Raw genomic sequence first — 8142 nt, 5'->3', positions numbered from 1 at the left:
TTACATAATCCAGAGAACTTCTGGGCTGGAGTGTGTGGTGTGTGTGTGTGTGTGTGTGTGTGAGAGAGAGAGAGAGAGAGAGAGAGAGAGAGCTACATAGCCAGGAAATATACATGGTAATATGAGGACGGTCAAAAAGTTCATGGAAAATGAAATTAATATATAATGAAATTTTTTCAAGAACTTGTCGCAGCCTCCCAATATATCCTAGAAAAATGCCTAACCACACTTACATCACCATTACCAACCACAAAAGTAATTTTTTCAGTAGGAGTAATAATAGATTGGTCCTAATGAGGTGGAGAGTTAAGATGTCCTAAATGTCCAACTCTTCCAAAATGCTATACCACTTTATTATCCCTTAATGTCAATCACCACTTTTCTCCACAGTATTGGGCCTCACATCACAGGTTCTGTAACTTGCTGAAACATCTCACAGAACTCCTAAACCAGTAAGAAAATTGCTCCCACCATGCGGAGGCTGCCGTCTCCAATCTGAAGTTCAGACATCTGACTGGCGGATCGTCCTCATCCACAGTAAATTGGTGTTGATGACCCATCAAACTGCAGAAACCAGGTCAGGTGATAGGCTGTTGATAGTCTACAAAGCCAGAGGTCAGGCAGAAGCAAGACAGACACAGGATCCAGAGCAAAAATGTTACCCAAGTTCTGTGCCAAGAGTGTTCTTGGGGCAGTTAGCTGGCTTCTCAGTGTTGTCACAAGGTGACTCAACACTGGTTTTCTGAGTGTGCTTAGCTGGGAAGCAGTGAGACGTCTAGACTCAAGTGCAGGACTTTGATGGAGGTGTGGTTTTTTCACCTTCTGCTTCAACCTTAGATAAGAAAATGCTGATCGGGTCTGCACATCTTAGACCAACCAGTTCGGTGACCCCAACTTTCTACTTTCTCAGTTAAAAAGGAAGCTGGGGGTGGGGGAGTGGTTTGCCCATTAAGGGAATAGGTTAAAACTGGAAGATAGTTTTGTTTGTTTTTTTAACACAGAGATCAAAGGCGACAGCTAAACTGCATACAATATCCCAAGGAAACTAAAAATGGTGATTCCATTAAATCCTTGATCCTGGTTTATTAGCATAGCAGGTAACTCACTTCAAAACAGCACTATAATCCCAGCTGTAGCGATTAGATTTACAATACATCACCAACTGGAAGAGTATGACTAGAGGAATCATATTACGTAATTACTACACCACACACACGCCGACAATAGAGAATAGAAGCTAGGCGTTTAGCCATACCGGTGTCAGAAGATTTGTGGGCAATAGAGATTTTGTGCTCTGTACTCTTTCATCCATGCTTCCTGTCAGTATATCTTCCTGAAAAAACCTAAGTCCCGTGCCTGTACACTGGTCAAACATAAGTTTGAGGAACGCAGCTTGGCATTTCCAGCCTCCCCTGTAAGAAGAATCCCGGAAGAGCAGTGTCAGTGAGCTGATAGCAAGTGGCTGGAACAAACTGCCAACTCTGCTGGGGACTGAGCTTCTCCAGCATTGTTCTGAGGGTTTGGTTGTACGTGTGCCGGCTCAGGAGGAAGGAGTGACAAGATTCAGGAGGGACGTCTGCTGAGAAAAAGCACGGGAGAGCGTGGGAATGCCTGCCGCTGAGGTTGCTATCTCCAAGTAAGGACGGGAATAAAGAGGCAGCTGTGAAGGGGCAGCTGGGGGGTTGAGACAGATGAATTGTTAAAGTGAGAAAGAGTTGAAGGATACTTAGTTGTTATTGTGGAGTGGCTAGGGGGAACTAGAGAAACTGAGGAAACAATGGAAGAGGACAACTATCCTAGAAAAGAGACACTCAGAATGAATTCTTCTCTTAAATGGAGCTTATTTTGACACCTGTTTAATACATTCTCATATATCATCAGGGAAGCAACAAACACATAGACAAATTAAAATTGGGCTGTATGTTGACTTTACATATTTCAAGACCTAAGAAAATATGCTGTTGCTGAGCCAATTTCAACTCCATGTATACAGAACAGAACTGCTCCACAGGGCCTGCAAAGCTATCACGTTTATGAGGATGGTCGCTCGACCTGTCTTCTGAGCGCCCCCTTGGTGGATTAACACATTTTGTCTAGTAGTTAAGTTCTTAAGGAGCTTGGTGCAGAAATGGAAGTGCTTGGCTGCAGACTCAAAGGTTAACAGTTAAAATCACGCAGCGGACCCAGGAGAGAAAGTTCTGGTATTATACTTTGATAAAATTTACAGCCAGGAAAACTCAAAAGTGTTTTCTATGAGTCAAAAATTACTTCATAGGCAGCCAACAATAACAACAAAGTGCTTTCCCAATTACACCCTCAAGGACTCCTAGAAATGAATAGGCCATGACAGATTGTGTAGAAATGAATCTCTAGAACTATAGACAATATTCGAGTATATTATTTTATGTATGAAGAGTCTATAACCCAGCGAGTCTGTGACTTATATAAAGTAATAAGTTCAGCAAAGTAGTATTTGTTTTGAGTGTTTTTCATGCCTATACTTTTTCTATTTAATCCTATGTTTGTTCAGTCCTCCAAGTTGAGATGATATTTTACAATATACTATGGAATATACAAAGAACATATAAAAGAAGGCTTGTAGTTTCAACAAATTTATGATTGCATGAAGGCAAGTAAAGATAGTAATTACCAATTCTGAAGGAGGGAAAAATCAGTGAAATAGAGTATGCATGTAGAACAGATGTGGTTTATGGATGGAATTAGAAGCAACTGCCTTATCTGAAAAGGGCAGGATGAAAGTTTATTAAAAGAGTAATGGATGGCCCCAATTCTGGACGGGTATCATAATTTTTGTTATATTTGAACCTATTGTTGCAACTGTGGTGTCAATATATGTTGTCAAGGGTCTTCTTCAGTTACGTTGACCCTCTACTCATAGAATTATTGAAAAGACCAAGAAGTGAATTTGGGATCAATTTATATTATCTTGAAAATATCAAAGAACCAAGTTGTGTTTAGTCTTCAGGAACAATGCACAAATACAACCTTGCAGAACTGGTATGTTGGATAATATTCCTTAAAACACTCGGCATGTCTGTTTTCACAGATGTCACCTTTCATGAACTAATGCTTTTACTAGTTGAGAAAGAGAGTTGCTTGTTTACAACCTATTAGTGAATGTCTGCTCCTCAGAAGGCTGAGATCATGTGAAGTTATAATTCTTAGTTTCTTCAATCTATAAGATGAGCAAATAATTTGAGAAGCTGGGCTATATGGAGAAGAACATGGCACCAGGCCTGGAAGAAAGCTTATTATGCAGATGACACACCTTTGCTTGCTGATAGCAAGGAGGACTTAATGTCCTTGTAGATGAAGATCAATGACTACAGTTTTTTATTATGGTTACAATTTAATGTAAAGAAGACCCAAATCCTCACAACTGAACTAACAGTCAACATCACAATAAGATAAAGAGATAGAGAAAGACATAAAGAAAATAAAGAGATAGACAACATCATGAAAAAAAGAGATTTCATTTTACTTGGAACTACAATTCACACGCACGAAAGCAGTAGTCAAGAAATTAAGACATGTTGCATCAGGCAAATCAGTTATTCGAAACACCTTCACTTTATTATGTGAGGTCTATAGGGGCTTCATATTCATTTACACAAGAATGACAAAAAATACTGCTACAAATCACTCTCACTGCCATCAAACTACAGCTGACTCATAGTCAGGCCCTGTGCAGTATCAAGAGTACAACTGTTTATGGGAGTAGAAAGCCCAGTGCTTCCCCCATAAATCATAGAAATTTTTATTAAATAAAAGATCAAGTTATAAAGATATTGTTTCTTTTCATATACTCTATCTAGGTCTGTATGCTTCAGAAGACAATCGTTCCATCTCTTTAACCTTTTCCTGAAGGATTATGCACTATATGATGTATGGTTTCCCATTGGGCTGCAATCTGCATGGTCATCATTTGGAAACCAGCAGCAGCTCCGCAGGAGAAAGACTGGGCTTTCTACTCCCATGAACAGTTACAGGCTCAAAAACCCACAGGAGGTTGCTATGCGTTAGCGTTGACTCAATGGCAGTGAGTTTGTTTGTTTTTATATGGGTCATCCTGAATCCGAATGACAGCTTTGGCATCCTTGAGGGACTAAAATTACATTACTTTTAAAAGTGCTTTGAGAACACTGGGGAGAGGGGGTGCGGGGGTGCAGGGGAGAAATCTGAAGGTGCAGATCAAGGTTGTACGGTGGATGGGGTAAGATTTACCAACAAAATTCTCTTACGATAGCTTTGCAATCCTCAAAAAATGAGCAGGTTCATTGCCGTCTTTGTAAAAATAATTCCTTGATAAAACTTCGCTCTCTTTTTTCCTCACTAACAGTAAGCTCCCAGGAGGAGCTTGTGTCTTCCAAGAAAATACATTGAGACGACCCTTTTGGAATCCCAAAGGACAGTCATCAGAACCTTCCGAGTGGCTCTCTCTGCCTTGACTGTCACTGCCGCAGAAGATCTCAGTGCAGCCACCGTTTTCATCAGGTCCTTTAAAAGAAGAAGGAGAAGAAAACCCTCCCACAACAAATGTATTATTGAAAGCACTGATGTGCGTTCATCCACTGGTCACAGAGACGTGCTGAAACAGGTTTGATTTGGGAAAGAACCGCCATGTAAGATCTGGACCCTTCTTAGCAGCACTTTTGGACAGATACTCATAAATGTAGAAAAGAAAGGTGAATACTATTTGGTCTTTTAAAATTGTATGCTTCTAATTCAAAATCAAAGTCACATTTATCAGCTTTCTCCAAACTTGTCCCTGATATGAATGATGGCTTTTAATTCCTGTGCATCACAAGATTATTATCTTTACAGCTAGCACACTTTCTGGGAGGTTCAGGGACAAGCTTTTCCCTTCCACTGGACCCCCCAAGCAAAAGCTGCTAAAATAATCTGTCATTGTTTAGGAAGCAGAGTCTGTGATAGTACACATTCAGAAAGGACTTAAGCTATCAGATTCCCTTTCTCTTTCCACTAAAAATGTCTGCTTTTATTGACTGGGTTTGCCTGGCCTATTAGTTCTAATCATTAGATTTCTACTTTATAGTGACTACTGCAATTGTTACCTAATCACCTTTCATTGGAAAAGCAATTCACCTATTGAAAGAAAATAGGTGAGAAAGAAAATAGTGAGATAAATCATGCATGGAAACAGAGATGAAAAGTACTCAAAACACTCACTAAACTTATTATTTCTCATTTAGTAGCTTAACCTTAAGCGAAAGAAAAAGAAAAAAAGATTCTTTCTCTATGTCTATATCATTTCAGAAGCTATAAAAAAGAAGTTCTACTTTTCTTTCATTAGCTTTTGAAGAACAAACGTCTGTCACCAACTATCTTCCCAGAAGACATGGTCAAATTAGATGACAACTGCAGTTGTGAACATGTATTTATAAATAAAGGCTTGCCTAGAGTCAATAATACTTTGCCTTTATTCTTTTGGTGGATATTTTATATTGCTATTGATTGACTTTAGTAGAAAGCATTTTTCTTCTTATTACAGAAGATGCTGAAGACTGAAGATGAATAACTTCATTGATAATGAAACTCATGCAACTTAAAGGTAAATATTGTTTCTTGCCTTTTGTTTGCAGATGTCAACATTATTTGTTGTTGACTGGTTGATTGGGGTAGGTTTTTTTGGTTTTGCTTTGTTTTCTTTGTTCTTTCAATTACTTCTTCATATATTTTTGAAATATTGGCATAGAACGTCATGCAAATAAGCCTCAAACAAATTGAGAAAAATTCTAGTGTAATTTTACTACAGTAAAAGGGGAAAAAACTGGAAGTGGAAGCAAAGTGAGAAGTCAGCAAAGGAGTAGCTTCTCTTGAATTAAATTTGTGGTACTGAATGCAAAGTGTTTTTTTAAATTAATTAAATTAATTTATTTATTTATTTTAGCCTTTTATTGGGGCTCATACAGCTCTCATCACAATCCACACATAACACCAATTGTGTAAAGCGCACTTATACATTCGGTGCCCTAATCATTCTCAAAACTCACTTTCCGCTTGGGTACCTGGAATCAGCTCCTCATTTTCCTTTTTTACCTCCCCCTCCCTCCCCGCTCTCCCCTCCCTCATGAATTCTTGATAATTTATAAATTATTATTTTATCTTATCTTACATTGCCTGGCATCTCCCTTCACCCACTTTTCTGTTGCCCATCCCCCAGAGAGGAGGTTATATGTAGATCCTTGTGATCAGTTCCCCCTTTCTACCCCCGCTTCCCTCCAGGTATTGCCACTCTCACCACTGAGGGGTTCATCTGTCCTGGATTCCCTGTGTTTCCAGTTCCCATCTGTACCGCTGTGCATCCTCTGGTCTAACCAGGTTTGCAAGGTAGAATTGGGATCATGGTAGTTGGGGGGAGGAAGCGTTTAAGAACTAGAGGAAGGTTGTGAGTTTCATTATTGCTACACTGGACGCTGTGTGACTCATCTCCTCCCCACTACCCCTCTGTAAGGGATGTCCAGTTGTCTACAAATGGGCATTGGGTCCCCATCACGCGCTCCCCTCATTCATGATGATATGATTGCCCCCCCCCACCTTTGGTGCTTGAAACCTGGTCCCCTCGGCCCTTCATGATCACACATGTTGGTGTGCTGCTTCCATGTAGGCGTTGTTACTTCTGGGCTAGATGGCGGCTTATTTACTTTCAAGCCTTTGAGACCCCAGACACTATATCTCTCTATAGCCGGGCACCATCAGCCTTCTTCACCACACTTACTTATGCACATTAGTCTTCAGCGTTTATGTGGGGAAGGTGATCACACAATGATTGTTTTTGTTCTTTGGTGTCTGCTACCTGATCCCTTCAACACCTCATAATCACACAGGCTTGTGATCATGTCGGGAAGTTGGGTATCATGGAATGACCATTTAGCTGCGCAAGGTGCTTTTGTATTAAGGGAATGCACAAGGAGGCCCAATGTCCACCTGCTACCCAATTACTGAGCCTATAAATATATGGACATAGGTCTATTTTTCCCATAATCATAAATATATTTACACATGTACATGTCTGTATTTAGGCCTCTATGTATGCCCTTTGCCTCCTACTCCTTTCCTCTATTTCCTTACGCTTTCCTCCTGTCCCACTACCATGTTCAACCTTCATTCTGGTTTCAGTAATTCCTCTCAGTTATCTTGCCCTTGGTCACTTCCTACCAGCCCTCCCATCCCCTCCCTGCCACTGGTTTTGAACCACTCGCTGTTCCCTTGTCCCTGGATTGGCCAACACCTACTCCCTTCCCCTACCTCCTCCACTCTCATGTCCCTCCGGGACCATTGGTCCTGTTATTTTCTTCGCATTGTTTGTGCAGCCTATCTTATCTAGGTGGACCTACAGATATATTAATATGTGCATAAAATTGGGGATGGCTTTGACAGAACATCACCAAAGTGGCACATAAGAATATGTCAACGAAGGCAGCAACACCAACAAGCTAACAAACAAAAAAGCCACTGACATACAAAATTTGAAAGAAGAGGAAAAAAAGAAAAAAACAGGAAAAAAAAAAAAGCCTGTTAATAGTTCAAGGTCTGTTTGGTGACCTTTAGGAGTATTTTCCGGATGAGTCTGATGGGGTGCCACGTCCTGGCCCCAAAGTCCCTCCTTTATACTCCTTTGGGACCTCCTTGCTCTGCTTCCCCAGCCGCTCAATTGCACACCCCCAGTGTTTTGCCTCAGTGTGGTGGGATCAGCTCAGTAACACATCCCACACTGTGTCTCCGGTGCTGTCCGTGTAGGGCCATGGGTCAGTGCAGGATGTCGCATCTCGCAGTGGGGCCAGCTATATGGTACACTCTGTACATTGGGCCCTCCAAGCCAGGCTATTGTCATCTGAGCTTGGTGGGCCCAGGTGTGCTTTGCTCCATTCCTCCTCCTTCTTTTGCTTCAGCTTCCTTCTGGGTGTGGTGTGGTAGGTCAGTTCCTTTCCCACCCCCAGAAGATCTATTTTCATTTTCTGTGGCACTCCCTTCCATGGTGGAGGTCAGGCTGATTCTGGTTAGGGCCGGCATATGGTCCAGTCTTTTTGTGGATTCCTCCGTACATTATGTTGCCCTCCTGGTTTGGCATGTCCTGGTGGGGTCTGTATGCACATTCCA

This window comes from Echinops telfairi, unplaced genomic scaffold (genome assembly GCF_000313985.2).
Source record: "Echinops telfairi isolate 266 unplaced genomic scaffold, ASM31398v2 ScPeMD7_2;HRSCAF=8, whole genome shotgun sequence".
Taxonomy (NCBI): domain Eukaryota; kingdom Metazoa; phylum Chordata; class Mammalia; order Afrosoricida; family Tenrecidae; genus Echinops; species Echinops telfairi.
Note: the sequence above shows the minus strand (reverse complement) of the source record.